This window comes from Culex quinquefasciatus, chromosome 2 (genome assembly GCF_015732765.1).
Source record: "Culex quinquefasciatus strain JHB chromosome 2, VPISU_Cqui_1.0_pri_paternal, whole genome shotgun sequence".
In the NCBI taxonomy this organism is placed as follows: domain Eukaryota; kingdom Metazoa; phylum Arthropoda; class Insecta; order Diptera; family Culicidae; genus Culex; species Culex quinquefasciatus.
In genome coordinates, this window is record NC_051862.1 from 212,576,311 (window position 1) to 212,601,818 (window position 25,508).

The 25,508-nt window shown below is 34.6% G+C and overlaps 1 protein-coding gene across 6 annotated transcripts in view; it reads left to right on the forward strand.

The window, feature by feature from the left end:
* Window positions 1-25,508, forward strand: part of LOC6037900 (LIM domain transcription factor LMO4) — a 470,644-nt gene that overhangs the window by 360,135 nt on the left and 85,001 nt on the right. The window lies entirely within an intron of this gene.

Genomic DNA, 25,508 nt, shown 5'->3' on the forward strand with positions numbered 1-25,508 from the left:
ATTTTTGTATTATTTTGTATTTTGTATTTTGTATTTTGTATTTTTGTATTTTTGTATTTTTGTATTTTTGTATTTTGTATTTTGTATTTTTGTATTTTTGTATTTTTGTATTTTGTATTTTGTATTTTTGTATTTTTGTATTTTGTATTTTGTATTTTTGTATTTTGTATTTTTGTATTTTTGTATTTTTGTATTTTTGTATTTTTGTATTTTTGTATTTTTGTATTTTGTATTTTTGTATTTTGTATTTTGTATTTTTGTATTTTTGTATTTTGTATTTTTGTATTTTTGTATTTTTGTATTTTTGTATTTTTGTATTTTTGTATTTTTGTATTTTTGTATTTTTGTATTTTTGTATTTTGTATTTTTGTATTTTTGTATTTTTGTATTTTTGTATTTTTGTATTTTTGTATTTTGTATTTTTGTATTTTTGTATTTTTGTATTTTTGTATTTTTGTATTTTGTATTTTTGTATTTTTGTATTTTGTATTTTTGTATTTTTGTATTTTGTATTTTGTATTTTTGTATTTTTGTATTTTGTATTTTTGTATTTTTATTTTTGTATTTTTGTATTTTTGTATTTTTGTATTTTGTATTTTGTATTTTTGTATTTTTGTATTTTTGTATTTTTGTATTTTGTATTTTGTATTTTTGTATTTTTGTATTTTTGTATTTTTGTATTTTGTATTTTTGTATTTTTGTATTTTTGTATTTTTGTATTTTTGTATTTTTGTATTTTTGTATTTTTGTATTTTTGTATTTTTGTATTTTTGTATTTTTGTATTTTGTATTTTTGTATTTTTGTATTTTTGTATTTTTATATTGTTTACTCCTGGGACACTACAGAAGATCAAAAATACCTTTACATTTTAGACTAGTATCCGAATCTCCTTGAGGCTATCCGGATATGATCTGAGGTCAAAACTACCGACCCTACTTTGTTACGACGGTAGACCCATGGGCCGTAACTCCGGGACTCTACAGAGTATCCAGATCATCATCACGTATCAGTAGGCAAGTCCCTGAACCTCCATGAGGCTATCCAGATATGATCTGGGGTCAAAACCACCGACCACTGCCTTGTTACGACGGTAGATCCATGGGCCGTAACTCCTAGACTCTATAGAAGACCCAGAACATCACCACGTATCGGTAGACAAGTCCGTGAACCTCCCTGAAGATATCCGGATATGATTCTGAGGTCAACAACCACCGACCTCTGCCTTGTTACGACGGTAGATCCATGGGCCGTAATTCCGGACTCTACAGAAGACCCAGAACATCACCTCGTATCGGTAGACAAGTCCCTGAACCTCCCTGAAGATATCCGGATATGATCTGAGGTCAAAAACTACCCACCTCTGCCTTGTTACGACGGCAGATCCATGGGCCATAACTCCCGGGACTCTACAGAAGACCCAGAACATCACCACGTATCGGTAGACAAGTCCCTGAACCTCCCTGGAGATATCCGGATATGATCTGGGGTCAAAAACCACCGACCTCTGCCTTGTTACGACGGTAGATCCATGGGCCATAACTCTCAAGACTCTATAGAAGACCCAGAACATCACCACGTATCGGAGGACAAGTCCCTGAACCTCCCTGGAGATATCCGGATATGATCTGGGGTCAAAAACCACCGACCTCTGCCTTGTTACGACGGTAGATCCATGGGCCATAACTCCCGGGACTCTACAGAAGACCCAGAACATCACCACGTATCGGTAGACAAGTCCCTGAACCTCCCTGAAGATATCCGGATATGATCTGAGGTCAAAAACTACCGACCTCTACTTTGTTACGACGGTAGACCCATGGGCCGTAACTCCCGGGACTCTACAGAGGATCCAGATCATCATCACGTATCAGTAGGCAAGTCCCTGAACCTCCATGAGGCAATCCAGATATGATCTGGGGTCAAAACCACCGACCACTGCCTTGTTACGACGGTAGATCCATGAGCCGTAACTCCCTAGACTCTATAGAAGACCCAGAACATCACCACGTATCGGTAGACAAGTCCGTGAACCTCCCTGAAGATATCCGGATATGATCTGAGGTCAACAACCACCGACCTCTGCCTTGTTACGACGGTAGATCCATGGGCCGTAATTCCCGGGACTCTACAGAAGACCCAGAACAATACCTCGTATCGGTAGACAAGTCCCTGAACCTCCCTGAAGATATCCGGATATGATCTGAGGTCAAAAACTACCCACCTCTGCCTTGTTACGACGGCAGATCCATGGGCCATAACTCCCGGGACTCTACAGAAGACCCAGAACATCACCACGTATCGGTAGACAAGTCCCTGAGTCTCCCTGAAGATATCCGGATATGATCTGAGGTCAAAAACCACCGACCTCTACTTTGTTACGACGGTAGATCCATGGGCCGTAACTCCCGGGACTCTACAGAAGACCCAGAACATCACCACGTATCGGTTGACAAGTCCCTGAACCTCCCTGAGGCTATCCGTATATGACGTGAGGTCAGGAACCAACCACCTCTATCTTGTTACGACGGTAGATCCTTGGGCCGTAACTTCCGGAAGTTCTTGGAGAACTTCAAACATCTCTACAGGAACAATAGAGTATCTTTGGATGACCTAAAACATCACTACATACAAAATTCCCCGAGACACCCTGAAGCTACGCAAGCATGACCTCTAAGTCGAAAATACCTCATACTAGTAGATGTCCGAAGGTTTGATGATAAAATATTTTTCGACAATCAACATACCATGATCACAAAACCCTTAGTCGACATAAAAAGAAATCGACATAACTGACCACCGACATGCTATTTGTCGACTTTCCCCAATAAATAGTTTCACCAAATATTATGTTCAAAATCAAAAATATTGTACCATAAACTTTTACGAAGAAATACAAGAAATTATTCTGGCATCACTGTAACCGGACCCAACAGCAGAAAAGCGGGAGAGAGCGTGAGAGTGCAAAAAACACGTGGAAATATTTGCTTTCAAATTTTTTTTCGGAAATAGCCAAATATGCAAATATTTGTTAGGCAAACTATGACTTTCTATACACCAAATTGTAGGGAATTATCTCGACTACAACCTAATAAAATATCATGCCTAAATTTGTGTTTTATAAGTACAAAATATTCATGCGAATTCGACATACTACCAAAATATGCCAGTAAATAGCCAATATTTTACGTAAAACTCAATGAATCATGTTCAAATTTTACCCAGAGATACTTTGGGATGTTGTCAACATATGTTAAAGACGGTTTTTTGAAAAGCATCTTAGAATTCGAGAAATAAATATTCTCCCAAAAAATTTGGATTTGCTGCCCGATAGCCTTAATATCGGACAAAATTACTATATCTAGATTTTTAAGCGAAAATTGCATTACAATAGGTACACGCCCGAAATGTCAAAATCCAACATTAGAAACAAAATGTGGCTGTCAAGTCACTGCACACTTTGTTTGTAATGTTGGTACCACTGAAATTTTTCGGGCGTGCATCAATCGTAACGCCATTTTCGCTTAAAAATCTGGATATATCAGAGGAAGGCACCAACCACCTAAAGGTGGATTAAGTAACGTTTTTAAATTAAATCCAATTTAACTTTTCTTTATTTGCTTTTCCATTGAAAAGAAGTTAGCGTCGAGGCCTTGGAAGTTGGGCCATTAGTCGTGTGGTGTTCGTCGGGGGGATCGGTGTGTGACGTCGCGCGCGAGAATCCGCGAGAAAGTGGTGGAAGATTCTGGAATCATTGAAAAGAAGTTCGCGTCGAGGCCTTGGAAGTTGGGCCACCAGTCGTGTGGTGTTCGTCGGGGGGATCGGTGTGTGACGTCGTGCGCGAGAATCCGCGAGAAAGTGGTGGAGATTTCTGGATTTCATTGAAAAAGGGATTCACGTCGTCGTGTGTATATTCACTTTCATTTAGTTTTGGAAGCCCTTCCCATAGCATCGTTGCTCGGATGGCACGCCGGCGGTAGAAGTGAAAAATCGCGATTGAGGAATTGATAAGTCCTTCTCATAGCGTCGTAGCTCGGAAGGCAACGATTATGTTTCCCTGATCTATTTAAAATTGCACGTCGCCGAATTAATCGATAAATACAATAACATTTAATTTTTAAAGTCCTTCCCATAGCATCGTTGCTCGGATGGCACGCCGGCGGTAGAAGTGAAAAATCGCGATTGAGGAATTGATAAGTCCTTCTCATAGCGTCGTAGCTCGGAAGGCAACGATTATGTTTCCCTGATCTATTTAAAATTGCACGTCGCCGAATAAATCGATAAATACAATAACATTTAATTTTGAAAGTCCTTCCCATAGCATCGTTGCTCGGATGGCACGACGGCGGTAGATATGAAAAATCGCGATTGAGGAATTGATAAGTCCTTCTCATAGCGTCGTAGCTCAGAAGGCAACGATTATGTTTCCCTGATCTATTTAAAATTGTACGTCGCCGAATAAATCGATAAATACAATAACATTTAATTTTGAAAGTCCTTCCCATAGCATCGTTGCTCGGATGGCACGCCGGCGGTAAGATGTGAAAAGTCCTTCTTATAGCGTCGTAGCTCGGAAGGCAACGATTATGTTTCACTTTCTGGTCATATCATCTACCAAGATGAATCCTGACCTTCCCTTTCCTTCCCTACTAACACAATTCCCCACTTCCCGTGATGCTTGAAGGAGATGCTGTGGATTCAACGGTCTCATGCGGTGTCAACAGGTATAGAGCGACAAACTCTGTGTCTGATGAGTCTGCAACTTCAACTATCGTACTAACATTCCTACCTTTGTTGAACTGCATCTCCTTGGGGGGGCGCCGGTATTGACTTGAAGCAGAGATCTTCAGGGGTTATACAGTGAGGATGATTAGCTCCCACTAATCATCTGTTGGTTCATTGTGTAACTTCAGCTGATCCGTCAATAACGGAGTAGCAGCTCATTGGCAGTCAACCATGCTCATGCTCATGCTGCTCATGCTCTTTATTTGCTTTGCAATTAAATGTTGCTAATTCAAGGATTTATTTGGGTTTTGTATTTGTATTTTGTTTTAAGATTTTTCTTTAAAATTCAAACATTCGTTATGTTTGAATTTTGTTCATATCATTTTTATTTTGATAGCATCAGAAATAATTAACAAACTTAAGAATAGCGCAAGACAACAAAATTACTCATTTCCTAGAAATGTGAAATGACAAAAAAAGACTTGGATTTCTGTCTGAAAGTCCCTAAACGACATTAAATTGAAACTTCTGTCAATTTTAACGTGTTAACTGCAAATTGAAGATTTTTTTTTGAGGAACTTGAATAAAATAGTTTTTTTAATTAGTGAATAAGCAAACACTAAAATATATTTTTGCAATTCCGTCATGAAACTACTTACTTTTCCTGTCATTCTTTAACGACGAAATTGCCTACTTTTCTGTACCAAAAATAAAAGAATCGAAAAGCAACACTTTTCAGCACTTGTTTTGAAAAGTAACACTTTTCAACATTTTTTTGATTCAGACGATTTATTGACAAAATACATGAATATTTGACTTATAATTTCACACAATGGGTGTTTATTTAAAATGCAAAAAATATTGTATGGAGTCGTTGCAAAACTTGATTTTTTCGGCACTCGTCGTATTTATCCAACTCGGTGAACCACGTTGGATAAATGTACGACTCGTGCTGAAAAATTTTACTTGTTTGAAAAAAGCATATAAAAAAGTAAATTAGTCGTACTGAAAATAAAGATTGGTGAATAAAATTTTAAAATATTAAGAAAATTCCTAAATGAGAAACAAGGAATAAAAATTATGTTTTTCAATTAACAATATAAAATAAAAATAAATCAAATAAATTTACGCATTTTTGAAAGTTACTTGAAATAAAGCTAATTTTTTTTCGCAACACTAACTTATTTATTAGAATACTTTAGAAAAACCTTATAAAAATAATTTTATGAAAAAAAGTAACTTTTCATCATTTTATCAAACATTAGTTCAAGCCCACCACTGTTTCGAATATTTTTTTTTATTTTGTGTTTGCAATATTTTTTATATTTTTTCAATTCAAATCAATTAGTGTTTTATTAGAATTTGACAGTTCTGCTCCAGGATTTATTTCTAAGATTAGTTTTTGTTAGCTGATTTGAATGAATTTCGAAAAAACCGTAGTTGAATTTTTTTTACGATTATGTTTAAAAAATTGGAAACTTCTTCGTTATTTTTGTAATCTTTTTTTCTTACCAATCCAAAATGAAAAAAATATTTATCAAATTTGTAGAATGCAAATATTGCTTTTTCAATTTAATTTATCATAAATTAATTCAGAATGTATTTGAACTTTATTTTTTTTTTTTTTTCATTCATTGGTGAATTATCAATATACAATTAGTTCTTTTGGAATACATAACAGAGTTTTGGAGTTCCTTTCAGCTGTGTGTTACATCATAATCCGTTACAATTGTTGCTTCTAGCTAAGGGGTTATCGAAAGTAAGAAAAAGTTAAGAAAAAAAAACATACTGAAATTGCAAGGGAAAGGGGATAGAAATAGAGAAAGCTTAAAACTAGATGACAGTTTTTTATCCTTTATAGATGTGCTTGATCATCAGCTCCCCGAGGGCCAGAAATTTCTCCGCATTGTTACGGCAGGTCCGAAACCGCGTCATCATCTCCCCCGCGAGAGAACTTTTTTTTTACATATATGAGTAATAATAACTTTTCCATAACTATATTTGAGCAATTCTCTACGAAATCGGTCTTTTTTCTTCAATTTTAATTTTTGTATTTTTTAATCCGGCTGAAACTTTTTTGGTGCCTTCGGTATGCCCAAAGAAGCCATTTTGCATCATTAGTTTGTCCATATAATTTTCCATACAAATTCGGCAGCTGTCCATACAAAAATGATGTATGAAAATTCAAAAATCTGTATCTTTTGAAGGAATTTTTGATCGATTTGGTGTCTTCGGCAAAGTTGTAGGTATGGATACGGACTACACTGGAAAAAAATAATACACGGTAAAAAAAATTTGGTGATTTTTTTATTTAACTTTTTATCACTAAAACTTGATTTACAAAAAAACACTATTTTTAATTTTTTTTATTTTTTGATATGTTTTAGAAGACATAAAATGCCAACTTTTCAGAAATTTCCAGGTTGTGCAAAAAATCACTGACCGAGTTATGAATTTTTTAATCAATACTGATTTTTTCAAAAAATCGAAATTTTGGTCGTAAAAATTTTCAACTTCATTTTCGATGTAAAATCAAATTTGCAATAAAAAGTACTTTAGTGAAATTTTGATAAAGTGCACCGTTTTCAAGTTATAGCCATATTTAAGTGACTTTTTGAAAATAGTCGCAGTTTTTCATTTTTTTAAATTAGTGCACATGTTTGCCCAGTTTTGAAAAAAATATTTTTGAAAAGCTGAGAAAATTCTCTATATTTTGCTTATTCGGACTATGTTGATACGACCTTTAGTTGCTGACATATTGCAATGCAAAGGTTTAAAAACAGGAAAATTGATGTTTTCTAAGTTTCACCCAAACAACCCACCATTTTCTATCGTCAATATCTCAGCAACTAATGGTCCGATTTTCAATGTTAATATATGAAACAATTGTGAAATTTTCCGATCTTTTCGAAAAAAATATTTTTGGAATTTTCAAATCAAGACAAACATTTTAAAAGGGCGTAATATTGAATGTTTGGCCTTTGTGAAATGTTAGTCTTGATTTGAAAATTCAAAAAATATTTTTTTCGAAGAGATCGGAAAATTTCACAAATGTTTCATATATTAACATTGAAAATCGGACCATTAGTTGCTGAGATATTGACGATAGAAAATGGTGGGTTGTTTGGGTGAAACTTAGAAAACATCAATTTTCCTGTTTTTAAACCTTTGCATTGCAATATCTCAGCAACTAAAGGTCGTATCAACATAGTCGAATAAGCAAAATATAGAGAATTTTCTCAGCTTTTCAAAAATATTTTTCAAAACTGGGCAAACATGTGCACTAATTTAAAAATGAAAAACTGCGACTATTTTCAAAAAGTCACTTAAATATGGCTATAACTTGAAAACGGTGCACTTTATCAAAATTTCAGTAAAGTACTTTTTGATTGCAAATTTGATTTTACATCGAAAAATGAAGTTGAAAATTTTACGACCAAAATTTCGATTTTTGAAAAATCAGTATTGATTAAAATTCATAACTCGGTCAGTGATTTTTGCACAACCTGAAATTTCTGAAAAGTTGGCATTTTATGCCTTCTAAAACATATCAAAAAATAAAAAAAATTAAAAATAGTGTTTTTTTGGAAATCAAGTTTTAGTGATAAAAAGTTAAATAAAAAAATCACCAAATTTTTTTTTACCGTGTATTATTTTTTCCAGTGTTGTCCGTATCCATACCTACAACTTTGCCGAAGACACCAAATCGATCAAAAAATTCCTTCAAAAGATACAGATTTTGAATTTTCATACATCATTTTTGTATGGACAGCTGCCGAATTTGTATGGAAAATTATATGGACAAACTAATGATGCAAAATGGCTTCTTTGGGCATACCGAAGGCACCAAAAAAGTTTCAGTCGGATTAAAAAATACAAAAAAAATCGAATGACCGAAATCCTAGAGAACTGCTCATTTATGAAAACAAATATTGAAATTTCATCATGATTTTTGTATTCTTCTTTTCTATTTAATCTTAAATGAATTTTGTGATATAAACCTAATTTCTAAAAAAAAAAAACAAAACATCACATATCTACATGACTTGCATACTCCTCAGTTCAATCCTTGTGCTAGCAAAGTTTTTCCAGCAGATTAGTCGCAAAAGAGAAAATAAAGCTCTCGGCTCTAAGAATCTTGGCGCTAGAGATGCCTGCCTGCCTGCCGCACTGTGACTGACTGACTGACTGGTTGTTGCCACCAGTTTTGCTGTCAGTGCTCTCGCGACGCATTATTGCCAAAGGGTGCATTCATAAATAACGTTCAATTTTTGTTTTGTTTATATTTTGCTTATTTTGAATAATTTTTACTAATTTGTTTCACTTTATTTTGGCTGTTAAGTTAATTGAATTGCTAAAAGCAAAACAAAACTTAACTTTTCGAAAAAAATAGACAAAATTGCTACACTTTTAAGGAATTACCCTCCACACAACTCTCGACACTCCCCAGCCAAGATGACAATAATTAATGAAAAAGCGTGACGTGCAGCAGTCAGCGCTCGCGAAAGGCAAAAAAGGAAAGAGGGGGCAGGAAAAATCAGATGGGGAATAAAAGGATTCTGTGTTTTTTAATTTAAATTAATTAACTTTGGAAAACATACACACACATGCAAACACTTAAGCAGCTGGGATGGGAGAAGAAGGGTTGACGCCGTTGACGGTGTGTTTTTTCATTATTTTGCTTTCTTAATTTTCCTTGTGCGCTCCCACTGATAAGGCTGGGATTTGGTTCCGTTTTGTTGCCGGAGAGGGCAAGTGGCGGGTGGGTTGGGTTGGTTGATAGAAAGTAAGTGGATTTAATTAAGAGCGAGGAAAGCCAGCTAGGAAAGGATTATTGGCGTAATTCGTTTCCATATGAACTTTTCCGCAATAAGGCGCTGACACACGCTTTGTTTGGAGGGAAGCGATTTGTTCTTTTTAAGAGTTTTTCATGGAAGAAAAAAAGGTTGACGATTTGTGATGTGAAACCTTGTATGACTTAACTTTTTAATTGCTTTCTTTGATTTGTCTAAAAATTGTTTTGGACTAATTTTTGATAGCAACTTATTTTATGTTTTCGATCTCAATTTTTCTGAGGGTTTGTCAAAAGATGAACTTCCAAAATTAAGTTCATTTTACACTTTTCAATTTCTAAGTTCTTCCCAACTCTGTCATTAGCCACTATGGATCTAATTATTCCAAACCAACTCAACGGGAAAACTCCTCAGCAGAAAAACCATGCAGCATTCGACCTCCAAAACACTTGCACACAATCCACAACCCAGGGACCGTGTGGAGGACCTCTCGTCAGATTTCACCACTTGAGCCGAGCATTGCCTCTCGGGCTAGTTTTCATTTTCACAGAGGTGTGTGTGTGCGCTTGCAGTGAGGGGGGAAGGAAATTCCATAATTAAGCCGGCCAGGAACATCTCTTCAAGCCGCGATGCGACCGACCACTTGGGCGTGTACGATTTCCACACCGCGCTCGTAACACCACTTCAGCTGGTTAGTTCATTAAAAATAAGCATCACATTCATTTGATGTCCTCTTCTGGGCTGCACGTTTTCCTCGACCCTCCCTAAAACTTCCTCTCCTCACACTTTTTTTGCGAGAGCTCGTGACGCAGCATCTCTTACAACTTCCCCCCTTCCTTTTCCCTCCTCCCAAGTGGCCACCCCAAACAATTTACACTAATTAAAAAGTAGCTTTATTAAGTCAACTTGATGTTTATCCTTTTTTTTTCGCTCTAATTTCGCAACTCCACCGTTGACGACGATACCTTCACGCAACTTTTCTGCTGCTGTTTCTTTTTTCGTTCTCGTTCTTTGCTGCCTCCTCGGAGATGTGCTTAGCAACATGTCCTTACCCCCTGAATGGGGCCACCCACGCCCAAGGACCACAACGTCTCTTCGGGTTTGGGGTTTGGTGCGCGCGCGAAAAAGAAACGGAACGTAGATAATGAGGCTCATCATGATTAGCACAGTGCTGCTGGGATTGGCGCCAAAGTTAGTGTGGCACTATGGGGTGACTTGGGGTGTTGTTTTAATGGGTGACCTATGATACATTGTCAAATCTTTGAATTTTGTTTATGAAAAATACATTCCCAATAGTTTAGTTAAAACATATAAAAGGAACATAAAACTAGAATCTAACTAAAAGGCGCAAATAACACAATCTAATTGAGTAAGAAAATTTGAAACAGTTAACAAATTGCATTAAAATTTAGTTTGAGACTGTTTAAATCAATTTTTTTATTGTAAAGGTTTGTTGTTGATTTGAACATTATCTCTGAAATCAAGTTGATTTATGAGCGAGCATACCCATCTCGCATCGACCTCACCAATCTGCCTGAAATTTTCAGAGGTTGTTTATACATATAAAACTAGCATCTGGCCAAAATATGAGCACTCTAGATCAATGGGAAGTGGGGCAGATCGAGACACAAAGTTTAAAGTTTAAAAAAAATATGAAGCTGCTTTTTTCTGGTGTCATTTAGTATCCTTGGAAACGAGCTTGATTTTCAATAAAAGTGAATCGAAGATTTTTTTAACTTTTATGTTTTAAAGGGTTAAAATGGATCAAAATAAACATTTTTATGTATGTTTCTATTGTGAAATTGTCTCAGGAACACGAATATGATAAAATTATCACCAGAAAATGGGATCTAAGGGGTCCCCCGAGCAAAAATTTACAACCAAAAACTTCACTTAAAGTAAAAGTGTCTATTTAATATGTTAAACTGCCTTACCCAAAGCGTTCTCAGTCTCAGATGGTAGTCCCAGATGTCCCCTATTTTTTCACTAAAATGCCAATAACTTTCTTTAAATTTAACCAATCGGGATGCTCTACCCTGCATTTTGTTGCATTTTTTGAGCCCTTTCAGATGCATTTTGAATTTTGAAATTTAATTGAGTGTTGCCTAAGTTACAGCTTTTTTGAGATTTTTGACGTTTTTGAACCTTCAAACTTTGTGTCCCGATTTGCCCCACTTCCCGTTGACCTAGAGAGCTCATATTTTGGCCAGATGCTAGTTTTATATGTACAAACAACCTCTGAAAATTTCAGGCAGATTGGTGAGGTCCAAACGACGTCCCATACAAAGGCGTATGCCCTGTTAGTGGACTCGCTCTTAACATAATTGTTAATTTATTGATTGTGCCTTTACATAAGTTTTGCAAGACAACATTTACAAAAATGATTTATGCAAAAGAATTTACATCTACCAAAAAAAAATCACTTAAGGTTGAGACTGTTTATCGTCACATTTTATTTTCAAAGCTGCTTTAAATTTTAATTTTAAGATTATTTCTAAAAAAATGATTTTCTAACAAACAATTTGTAGCAAAAAGTTACATTTTTGAATAATTATTGATAGACTAATGATTTTATAGTGATATTTATTTTTATTTTTTTGGGATTTTTTGTATTCATACAAGTATGATGGCAGTGCACTTTTAAACATTATTTTTATAAGATCCGTGCATTTCAAAATGATTTGATTGATAAGATTTCGAAGCATTTCCAAAAATCATCTCCACTTTTAAAAGGATAAAAAACTTATATTTAGTTAAAATACACAAAACATTGTTTTCGTTTTTTTTTTTTCAATGGTTTGCTGAAATAAAATGATTGATTGGACCTCCACAAAAAACAAATTCATGATTGAATTTTATTTCAAAAGTTTATTCATATCTTTGGCACTTTCTCAGAGGAAAATTTCAATTATGGTCCTACACAGTATGTTTATCAATTTATTTTAAAACTAATCAAGATATTTTTTTAATTTGTGTAAACTTAAATTCTTTGCCTCTGACTATCAACAAGGGTCCTGATTGCTCAAAATCAACCACTGCATTCGCGAGCACAAATAGCAGGCGACGCGATACTGCCCTGATGAATTCATACTGTTTGTCACTTTCACACCATTCGCTCCCGAACACTCTCTCTTCTTCTCTCCTTCTCTCTCTGATCGGTTCAGTCTCCGAACGGTTATGACAGGTCGATCGTCTCCGATCACTCTGAACTGAAAACAATTTTTCTCTGATGCGCTGCGTTAGACTCATTGATTTGGGTTGCCTAAAATCAATGTTATCAATTAAATTGTGCATTTATTTTGACTTCATAACATTATAGACACCATTCAAAGAAACTTCCACCAAGTAAAAATCAAATTGATTGCAAACTGAGGGCGTGAAAACAAAAAGACTGCCGCGCTGGCATTTTGTGAGAATGGCTCTCCGCTGAGCATGGTAGTATGTGAGTGTCGTCGAGCGACGGAGTAGGCAACAATTTTCACTATGTATTTGTTCGCTGAGTGAACAGTTCGGGCCACTCGCTGGCTGCTTGCGAGTATCATTCGCTCATGAATGCTAGCGGGTTAGAATAGGCGACGAATGGATAGGCGATGAGTGAGTGGTTTCTGTTCATCGAACCGAAAATCAGGACCCTTGACTATCAATAATAATAATAATCAATGTAAACCTCAAACTAAACTGAACTATTGGCGAGATACAGCGATTTTACTGAAAAAAGTTTAATTTGGCGCAGCACTCTGTCCTATGAATTCAAATCTGAAATAAGTTTCTCTCATATAAAAACTAATCTATGCAGAATTCATCCCTATTTGTTGAAAAGTACACCATGTACTTACCGAGCCGAACCAGCGTTTATGGCTGAAAGGCTCGCTAATAAAGACAACTTAATAACACCATGTACTTCCGAGTGCTGCGCAAAATCAATTTTTTTTCAGTAAAATTGCTGTATCTCGCCAATAGTTCATTTTGGTTTGAGGTCTACACTGATAATTATGTAAAATTGTCCGGGGAACACGACGGTAATTAAAAAAAAACTTAAAATATAGAATTTTTTTTATCGAATTCCTTGGACAATTTTCTATAAAATTCAATCTAAAGAAAATCTTTTGCTCAAATAGTTGCAAAGTTATGATCAAAAGAAATTAAAAAATAATCAACAAAAAGAGGGCGGTACCAAAAAACAAGAGCGATGGTCCAATCGGAACCAAACATAGGATTTCTGTTAACTTTCGGTAGATGAACGTTCCCTCCAAGTTTGGTCCAAATCGGTGATGGTCGAGTCCAAAAGTGTACCCAGTTGACCTGGAATGACCCGTTTAATAAAAAAAAACTTTGATAATACAGATCAAACTGTGCATGAGTGACTAGAATGAATCTCTCCAGAAAATATATTAAAATTATTTCAACAGTCATGCTATTATTGCATCTTTTTATTACGATTCATTTTTTTTTAATAAAAAAAAATGTTGCAATATAATTAAATCTACTATGATCCACACAAATTTTAATTTAGTTTTTTTGGACATCGTTAGTCTCTCCATACAATCTATACACAAATTTAAGGGCTTTTCCTTAGAGTACATTTTGTTTAATCGATTCGATGCCTTGTACAAAAATGAAGGAAATAAAAAAAGGGTTCACGAAAAAAACCATTTTCATAATTTTTTGTTTGACTCGTGTTAAGCTATTGAACATTTAAATTTCTTGCTTGATATATTAAATTTCTAAATTTGTATTCTCGCAAAACCCAACATTGGATGAATCAAATAGAAAAAAAAATAGCTTAAAATTTTTTCAACATTTAAAAATTTATTTTTTCAAGTGCGGATAAGGGTAGATTTTTATTTATTTTTATTTGTAATTTTTATTTTACTTTTGATCATTTTTCCAACAAAAAAAACGACCGAAAATGGGTTCTAATCACTAGCGTGCACAGGGTGGGGCAACATGGGGCAGTTGCCCCTAACTTTACATTAAAACAATATTTTTGAAAAAAATTGTCAGGAGTTTCTGAAACATTTTTAAAAATAAAAAAGCGATATGGTTGAATATGTCAAACCAAATTTTAGTGATGAAAAATAAAAAAAAAATTACTTGAGATTTTAATTCAGTTGGTCTATTTTTAAAATCAATATTCCTTATCCTAGCCTATAGCTTTGCTACAGACAACAAAGCAATCAAAAATAATTTCTCAAGATATGGATGTTTCAATATTAGTTTAAAACTTAGATTTGTACGAAAAAAAAATTTAGCTGGTACAAATTTTATTAAAAGTTTTGCATACATTTTTTTTCAAATTAATGATGCATTCAAAACACTTTTTGCATTCAAATGTCGAGGCTATGGCTTCTAATTTCAATTTTTAATTCTTTTTACTTAGAATAATGTAGAAGTAAAACTTTTAAGCACAAGAATCGTAAATCAGACAACGAAAAAAAAAATGTAGTAAAATCTCGGTTGTATTACAAAATTACTCTGAAATGATTTCTATAGATTTGATATATTCTCAGTTAAAAAGTTTAAAATAACATTTAAGCGAATACAACATTTTTTGGCACTGTACGTCAAATTTTACATTTTAAGTTATTTTCAGTTGAATGTTATTTCTATTTCCATTGAATTACATTCCGTTTTTATTTTCAAAATAGGGGTACGCTCTGTGCAAGAGAGAGGGGACGCCCTAACGAAGATATTTTTTAAAATAATTTTAGCTGTATAATTCAAGTATAATATGAAATATCTAAAAACTTTCTCAAGTAGAACATACATATGTTTTGATTTAAAAATAGTACTTAGGAAAAAATGATTTCAAAATCATGTCACCCTATTTAAATATTTCATGGATTCATAGAGATTTTGGTCAACCGAATCGTAGTCTAGGACTGATCCATTCAATTTCAATGCCCAGACTTGACCAAAAAACTCGCGCCTCCGCAAGTGAACTCAACCCGTTTCGCTTGATTTCTGTACGACACTGCGAAGATGATCTCCACTGCTGCTCCACCAAAAATCCAGCACCATAATGGGTGAGCCAATTATGGATTGAATTTTAATGACTTCTTGCGAACGCTCACTCACGGTTATAATTTTCACTCGCTACCTTTTTCATCATCATCTCGGTCCAAAGCCAGAAAGTACAACTCGCGAGAGCTAATTAGTGCGATTTTTGGGGGCAAAGTAGCAGAAGGTTCCCAGAGAAAGAAGGACCTTCCTTCGAGGATCACTGATTTGTCCTTCAAATTAATTACCAAAAAATCTTCCGCACTGGCGAGTTTCACCGCACAGCAGAGTAGTAGCAGGTTCTAGAGGGCAAAAGTATCGTCGTCGTCGCCATTGCCGGGAGCTCGTCGAGAGTTGTGTAAGGTGGATTTATAATTGGGTGAAAAAGTGTATCATATAAAGTTCTGGTGGGGTGTGGGGGATGAAGGGGGTGAGGAAAAGGGGGAGTGAACCCAGTTCAGCTTATGGTACTAATTAGGGTGAAATTAATGGGGAATCGTGATGCTAGTCGTGGTTGCATTAATTGGATGACGAGCTCTACCCACTGGTAACTCTGGGCAGCGCAGATGGTTGTAGTTCGGTAGAGTTTGAGGAACTTAATTTTAAATTTATGTCAGAAATACATTTTATTCAATCAAACAAAAAAATTTATCGTCCTTTATATGTGCTTTATTTTTAAACCCTTTTACTCTGCAAAATCTCCAAATCTTTTGAGATTTTTTCTCGCCACAGAATAAGAATTCTTTGTGTGCTTTACATTGTTCGTACACTTTGGCACTGCGCCAGGAACCTCCAGGGAAAGGGATTGAAACAATTACGAATAATTATCCTTGGGATACTGTTGCTCTCACATACAGTAACAGCACACACTCACACCCAATCTCATCCCCGTTTGCTATAATTTACCGTCTGGAAAAGCTCTAGAGTGGAAAAGGGGTTTCCATCCCACCGAGGATCGCGCAGTTGTTGCCTTGGAGATTTTCAATTATCTCTCTCTCTCATTCAATTATCTGAATGATCCACTCGTCGAAATGCAAGAATTTCCCAGCTCCCCAAACAGTTTAGAAGACGGTAGGGTGAGAAAGGAGGGAGTAGAATCCTCTCCCCCAAAGCTCGAAATATAATTAGGTACTTAGTAGACAAATCTTGCTCTCTCGACTCGAACTCGATGCTCGATGTTTGATGCTGCCAAAATTACCCCTCCGCTGCTGGTGCTGAAGCTGCTTGGGGATCGCTACGTGAAACGATGAGAACTCTTGACATCCTGATTAGATATTAATTGGAATTTGCTCGAAATCCTTTCGTTACAGCGGCACTGAACGACATACACGGTGGGATTTGGGTTTTTATTGCACTTTTTTATCATTTTCAATTTAATTCCCAAAACATTTTTTAGTTGCCTCAGTTTTTTATAGTTTTGAATTGACAAAATAATCATTTTTTTATTAAGTGTGCCGTTTAAAATTTTCGACATTTTTCAACTATTTTTTTAAACATTCTTTTGTTTTAATTGTAGAATGTTTTTTTTTCCTAATTCGATGAAAGAATATAAAAAAGCGAAAAGAACACGTGACACTGAGAAATATAATCTTTCTTAAATTATTGAACTTTTAGCGGCTATATCTAAGAAACCAGCACTGTCTCTAAGGCAAAAATTTGAGTTTTTTTCAGCTAATCGTTTTTTTTTAAGTTTTATCCATGCATAAGCTGCAGAAAACTGAACATGTTAAGAATTTTTTTGAAAAAAAAATGACTACAACTATAGAAAATGTGCTTTTTTATATAATTGTAAAAATTCTTTCGATAGAAATTTCGACTTTGCAACATTTTTTTTTTCAATGTTATAAAACCATATGTTCGATATAAAACAAAAATCATAACTTCTTACCGGACTCTTCAGAATATGCCATTTTATATTTAGTATAAAAAAATAAAAATACGAATTTTATGAAATTCTTTAAAATGATGCAATGTGTAAAAATTTTGTTTTCCTTGTGCCTGTTTTTTAGTCCAAGGGAAGTTTCAAATATTTTTCATCCACTACAAAAATGATTGGTAGAAAAAAAACAAGTAACAAGCTTGTCAATTGTAAATTTCTAACAATACATCGTTTAACTCTTATTTAAGCATTTTAAATCAATTAATCTTTTTTTAAATTTTGAGTAAAAAAATGGACAAAACGTAAAAATTAAGGGAAAAAGTATAATCATTAATCCTTTAATATTTTTATCCTTTATATTTTTAAAATTATTTGTAGAATTATATTTTAAGGATTTTTTGATTTGTTTGGTTTAAAAAATTCGACAATCATTCTTCAAATTTGAAACTTTGATTTATTTATTGTTGATTTGAATAATCCTGAACAACATTTTACAAAAACTTCACAAATGCGAATGGTTCTAAGACCGTTGCGAATATTTTTCTTTAGTTAGATCACCGTTTTTTGTGTACTCTTGGGTTGATAATCATTTCAGCTACAATTCAACCAGTTAAAAAAATATTTTTATTTTTTTATAAAATTTCGATGTGAAATACTAAAAAAAAGCTTTTATTTGATTTTTTTTCATGATAAAAAACTATTAACTTCAAAGATATAATTTATTTCAAAATACATTTTTTAATTAATTTGTTTAAATTTAATTGTATGTTAAATTCTAGGTTTACATCATGGTGTGTTTAGTATCGATTTTTTTTTAAATAAACGCAAAAAAATAAGACAACGCATTTTTGCCTCCAACGGCTTCAAACTCCATTTTTACCGGCTCCGTGGCTTTATGGTTACGGATTCTGTCTCACAAAGCAGAAGGTTCAGTTATCAAATTCCGGTCGGTACCCTCGAAATTCATAATCAGGAATTTTATTGAAAATTATGCAGTTAAAAAAATTGCAGATTATCAACGAATTTACGAAAATATTTTTTTTTTCTTGAAATTCTTCGTATGTGGTTCAAAACTTTAAAAAAATATTTGCTTGAAATGTATTTATTTACTTATGATAATATTTTCTGGATAGTTTACACTCGATCTTAATTTTTTTTTCAATTAAATTTTAAATTTTAGTCAAATTTGAGTAAATGTTGATTTGCTGCTGCTGGAGCAAAAACATAAAATAAAATTTTACATTAATCGTAGTATGGTGACTTCTAGTTCTAGAAACATATCTATCTTAAATTTATGTGAATGTTTTAAAAAATTGTAGTAAACATCTGATTTGCATGAACATATTGATAAAAACCTTTTAAAAACAAAGAGCATTATTTAAAAAAAACATATTGATATTAACATGAATAACATCTTTCTAAGATCTTTCATGAAAATTTAGGCAAAATAAATGAACTCACTTTTTATGCTAATCATTGAAGTATCAAAATGTTTTAAATGGGAAATTTTTATTAATTTTACTGAAAGTATCACATTGAATAATAACACTGTCAATTTGTACAAATACAACATTTCAAAAATAATTATCACCACTACTACTACTACCACTTTATGATGCTTGAAAATCACTGTACGACCAAATCTCACCATTTTTATAAACCGTTTTATCACCTTTGATCAAGTTCTGAGAACACTCAATACATCTCACAGATATTACGAAAAAAAAATTAAAACAGATTCATCTATTTCGCTTAATTTTAATTAAATATCCACAATTTCAGTTTAAACAAAAACTCATTTGGACAGAAATTCTTTTCTATACTCCAAATTGTCCCATTTACAAGAAAAATTCTCGCAGTTGACTCCACCGCCGTTGGCGCTCAACACTGACAGCCCTGTCAGCCTGGGGGTGGAGAGGACACCCGAGCCAGCCAGCCAGTCAGTCAGTCTGCTCCCAGGCACAGCATCCGACCCTATTGTCTAGTGAAATCCTGCTAATTACTGGAAATGTAAATAATTCACTAATTACGTCCCCATTCTGTGATGTTTCGCTCTCTCTCTATCTCTCTCTCTCTCGCTCGGTGCTATCATCAATCATCAGAGGAAACAATTAACGAGATTCCTGTGATGGCTCACAATGGCCCCACCTCTCCGCTCTACCCCTCCGCCCCACAGGTCCTTTTCACACAATCTTTCACAACCGAGGGAAGAGGGAAGGGAAGCAGGTTGGGGATATTCATTTATAAATTAGCTTCTGGGCCAACAGCATCCACCGTCAGTCAGCTCGACTCAACTCGGTTCGTGTAACTCCCACGAAAATGTTGCTGCTTTCCAGCATCCATCCGTCGCAGAAACGCAATCCAATCCTTTTTGGGCTGGGTGGGGGGAGGTTGGTCCAGGACATCGGGCCGAATTTCCGCGCCAGCCATGGTCGAGAAGGGGTGGGAGGAAGGGTCGATTCAATCATCTGGAGTGAGCGCGATAATTAAATACTGCCTTGAGCCCCGGCTATATTCAGTTAGGGAAAACGGAACGGATTGGTTCGTTAGTGATTGGTGGGTGGTTGGAGGGGGGGAGGGAAGGATGGCATGATGTATTAGGACACGCGATTAGCTGGTTACCTGAGGAAAGCAGGGAGCTCCTCACGTGTTGTTTTGTTGGGGATTAGCAGAGAGAATTAAGCAACTTTGTTGGTGTACAATGTGTAGCACATGTGCTGGGCACTTAATAAATGAATCTAGGGCAGTTAGTGAAATTCTATTTAAAAAAAAAAACATTTAGAATTTTTGAAAATTAAAATTGCATTGATAGCAGACTAGACAGAGAATCATGACTTCGAGGTCCATTTTTCGATATATCGTAATAGTAAGGGTGTACGAAACCTTCCATTTAAAATTTTTAATAGTCCGAAATTTTTTTAAGCAAAAACAAAATTCACCAAGTTGAAACGATGTTTTCGTTCGCAGAAATTACAGATTTGTTCAAATAAAGGTCTGAAAAATTTTAGGATTATGTAGACATTCTTACAAATCCCTGGAAACAAGAATCGTCCCGATTGATTGAGTTTTGCCCGAGAACCAGCGAGTTGAAGTTACCGTTCCAACTTTTTTGGGAGGCTTGGGCGTTTTAGTGCTAGGAAAAAATGAGCAGAAAAGAGTAGAAAGAGTAGAAAGGAGTAGAAGAATAGAAAAGAGTAATGAATTAAAAGCTTCTTTTTACTCTTTTACTCTTTTTTACTCTTCTATTTCATTCTTCTCCTCTACTCTTTCTACTACTCTTTGCTACTCCTTTACTCTTTTTTGCTCCTACTTCTCCTTTCTACTCCTTCTTCTTCTTTCTAACCCTTCTTTTCCTTCTTATCGTTTCTATACCTAGAGGAGATCATAAACGTGTAAAAGAAAAGAAGGAACATAAAAGGGTACAGAAGTAGAAAGGAGTAGAAAAGTAGAAAAGTGTAGAGAAATAGCAGGAGTAAATAAGTAGAAAGAAGCAAATGATTAGGCTTTTCTACGCTTCTACTGCTTTCTGCTCCTCTAGTCCCTTCTGCTCCTTTCTAATATTCTAATCCTTTTTAACTCGTTTCTGCATTTTCACTGCTTTTGCTGCTTTGCCTGATATTGCATAGATCCTTTTTTCTATTTCATATTTTGCTCCTTTCATTAATTACTCCTTTCAACTCCTTTGCACATTACTTTTTCTTCTCATTTCTATTCCTTGTTACTAGTTTCTGTTTCATTTGTTCCTTCTAATCCATTCTGCTCATTCAACTACTTTCTATTCCTGAAACCTTTTATATTCCATTATTCTTTGCTACCCCTCAAATCTTTATTGAACTACCCTAATAATAGAAAGGATTAGAAGCGGTAGAAAGGTGTAAAGGAGTTAAAAAGAGTATAGGAATTGAAAGGAGTAATTAATCAAAGTAGCAAAGAGCGAAAAAGATTTATAAAAAGAAAGGAGTAGAAAAGAGTAGAAAGGTTAGAAAAGAAAAGAAAGAAGAAGAAAGGAGAAAAAAGGTGTAATCAAGTGAAGGAGTAATCAAGTAAAAGTGTAGAGAAATTAAAAAAGAGTATATAGGAGATAAAGGGACTTTTATGTAAAATTGAACACCCGATTTAGTGTCGTTTTCAGAATTTCGAAAAAACGTATTTTATTTAAAAAAAACACACATCAAAAGTGTTTAAGACTATGCCATTTTTCGTTACTCAACTTAATGTAATGGTAAATTCAATATACTTGTAGAATCTAACATAACCCACAAGGTATTTTTTTTTTCTTTTAAATCCATACAATCATTAAAAAAATCTATTTCTGTAACTTTGCTAAACTTTTTTCTGTAAATTGGCAATAACTCGTAATGATTACAATGATTATGAATCAACATCTTTGTTTACTTATTGTCTGCTCTTCAACTTTGAAGAAGATTCTTACACTCTAAAAAATAACCCTGCAAAGTTACAAAAAATACGAAATTTTAAAATGAAAATTTGTGCCCTAAAACAAAAATTACCCTTTCGAGTCTTTGCAAATTTTAATAGTACATTAAATTTCCCTTTAAATCTAGCAATTGTTAAAGCAATATTTTTTTAAAGAATTCTGGGTACGCCAGACCAATTATACTTAAATGTTTTCACTCTTGTTGAATTTAAATTTAAATTATTAGTTTAATGGGTATCAAATGACGTAAAGTTTTGTTTTAAGTGTTTGAGTTTATAATTCAAAATAATCAAATTTTAACATAGCAATGATGCTTGTAAAGTTCTAAAATTTGCATAATTTGCAATTATCACAAAATTTGGTATGTATTTTTATATTTTTTATGCTTTAAAAAGAAATAAAAACGATAAAAAAGGTTGAAGTTAAAAAAATTAAAATATTACGGAAGACAAAAAAATAAAAAGATAAGTTCAAGGATAAAAAGATAGAAAATAAAAAAAGTAGGATCAATAAAGAAAAGTTAAAAAATACATAAAATAATTCATTTAAAGCAGCCAAATTTAAAGAAAGAAAATCGTCGCCGTCATGCTAACTTGTCGTACGTGCCGTCTTTTGACCTTCACAGATCCCCAAAATTCGATTTCAATCCTAAGATATTCAATGAAAACCAAAAAAGCTCCAACATTTTTTGTCACTTTTCATATAAAAGTAGTTTCAATCTTATCGTGCTATCTTGCCACTCCCTCAAAATTGATGTAAGTGCGAAAAAAGTCCAAAGGGATTTCAGGTCAAGATGCGTTTGTCGCACGTACAAGCTAGACTACCGTAAACATTTGTAATTATAACTCGGGACTCCAGCAACCAACTTCAACCAAACTTTGGGACAATGCACAGAATGGTGAGCCAAACAAAACGTGTTTGTTATTGTTTACATTGCGTGCTCTCGTTTTTGTATATTGAAGGTCAAACATTAAAACGCGTTTTTCTCGGAACGTCGAAATGGCGGGTGCGACAAGATAGTCGAAATGCGGCATATCATAAAAAAAGAAATGAAAAAGCAGATAAAAGAAAGGCAAAAAACGGAAAATACAGAAAAAAGAAAAACCAACAAATAAAGACATTCAATTGAAAAAAACACCCACAGTAGAAAGCCGAGAGAAATGCTCTACCAAAATTAAATGGAAGAATAAACCTCTCACGGGTGAACCACCACGAAATTATGTTCATGTGTTCATTGAAACAGTTCATTCCAATGAGTGGCAAATATTGCCAAATGACCATCTCATAGTCATCGAACGTTAGTGGTCGATACGGCAAAGGTGCGGTACGATATGTCGATGGTCTTGGGTTCGAGTCTCGATGTAAGCACTTTTTTTTGGTTGATGAACTTTTTAGAAAATGAACCCATGAGAATAACGCTCTCGCCAATCTCGGGATTTATTCTCTGAGTCCGTTCACAGTACCTTTATACTATCAGATCGTGTTCTTTATTCTCTCGAATGGTGCTGCCCAACTATGGATGTAGAAAATACAAGCCTAACCCGACAAACTTCGTTCTGCCTTTTTTTCGTTTGTTGACGTTTTTTGCTATTTTCCTTATTCAGCCTCTAGTGATCAAAATTTGATTATACGTTTTTCCATACGATCGGCAGATTTTCCGGAATCGGTTCCGGAATGGCCAAAGTTGTAACTTTTTGGCGTAAGAACCTTCCTTGGACTTATACCAACCCAACGCAACAAAGGCTTCATCCATAAAGTACGTCACGCTAAAATCAGCCAAAATTTACCCCCCCCCCCTTTGTCACGCTTTCCCTATACTTATAACACGCAATGTCACACTTTCTCAGACCCCCCCTCCCCCCCCCCTAGAGCGTGACATACTTTATGGATGACGCCAAAGAGCATCTCGATCCGACGCTCCGTATTGAACTGATTCGCTTTCGAACACACCCGTCGAGTTAATAATAAAAATATAATTGAAGAAATAAAGATGCAAAAGCAAAACTATGAAAATAAAAAAAAAGAAACATCAAAAAATATAGAACAAGAATTAAAGATTAATAAATTTAAAACAAAACAAAACATAAAAAGCTGATACAAAAGACAAAAAAGATTAGGACGGGTAAAACTTGATTGGTAATAATTTTCACTGCATTTACGACATCCCTTTTAATACTTTTATTAAACATAATTTGAAAAAATCCATATTCTGGAAAAAAAATATTTTCGACAGTTCTTAGATTGTTAGAAAACCAACGATTTCAAGACAACTGGCCTGCTGCAATATAACTAGTAATTTTATTTATATATTTTTTTAAAGAAAACTACAAAGTTTGCTTACTGCTGATCATTTGAGCTCATTTTAATTTAATGATTTTGGACCATAAGAAACGCTTTTCTGATTAAATCCAACAAAATGTCTTAAAATTTGAGCATTGCATGTTATCTGCAGATATTGGTTACTACGTAAAAAAAATCTTTTTTTTTAATTTCAACTTAAATAACCTTCATTTGCGAGAACATAAGCAGCTTGTGCTCATTTTGAGCACAACATTCGCCAAATCATTAAAGTCCAAAACTTTTTTCCACGCCGTGATTCGGCGTACCATATGTTCCAACAACGATTCACATTCCTTCCCCTTTCCGCACTGTCGTCTGGTCCCGAAATGTCTTTTTAATTGCTTCATATACATATGTTATCAGAGGAAGATATGGCAGTGAGAGAGCGAGGGAGTTGCGAGGGGTACCCAAATCAGCCCTTTCCATTCCGTCGTCCTCAAACTGTCGTTTTGTGGGTGTGTAGGAGTAAGATTTAAAAAGAAAGAAAAAAGTTTTGAATGTGTTGGTGTGTGTGATACCCTCATGTGCACTGATTACAGGTTTCCCCTGCGCCTTAAGGTAGAGAGGGGGAGAAGACGAAAGACAAAGCATTTAAACTTTAGCAGCACCGACTAAGACTCGGGGTAGATCTTGGTAAAGAAGAACGAAAAGAAGAACAAGGCAGAGGGAACGCGCGCTTTAATTGCTATCTTTTGTGAGATGAAAACACTTATTAAGGAACACTTGAGATAAGGTGGAAAGAGGGTGCAGGAGGGAGAGGGGAGGGAAGAATACCCTAATTTCAATTTAATTCCTTCTTTCCGCTGCTGCTGGGATCCTCGAGAGAAGCGGGCTTAATTCTGTGTGAGAATGTGTGTGTGTTTCTATGCTAAGGCAAGTGAGAGAGCCATTTACAGGCAAAAGTTGCTGACGTGAAACGAGCACACCGGAAAATGCACAACATGGTGGACCGTTTATGTGTTGGTGCGTTGTGGGTTGTGCGGAAGTGACAGATGTAGGGAGCATAACATTTCATTGAGTGTAATTTTCAACTAACGAAACTTAAAGCAAATAAAAAATTCGAGCGGAAAATGCACTTCATTACAGTTCATTCATCCTATCCCACAAAAAAATATTAAACAAATACACAAAAAGCAATTTCAATTTTTACCCTACTTTTTCATCTTTACACACGATTTACGATTAAACAACTACCATCGCTCAAAAAATGGATCATCGTCGGTTTTGTTTTTGCACCAATTTCTATTTTTTGTCTCAAATTTTCATGTTTTACCTATACTAGCACCCAGATTTTCCCGTGATTCCTGCCGTTGCAACTAAGGTTTTGGTCATCAT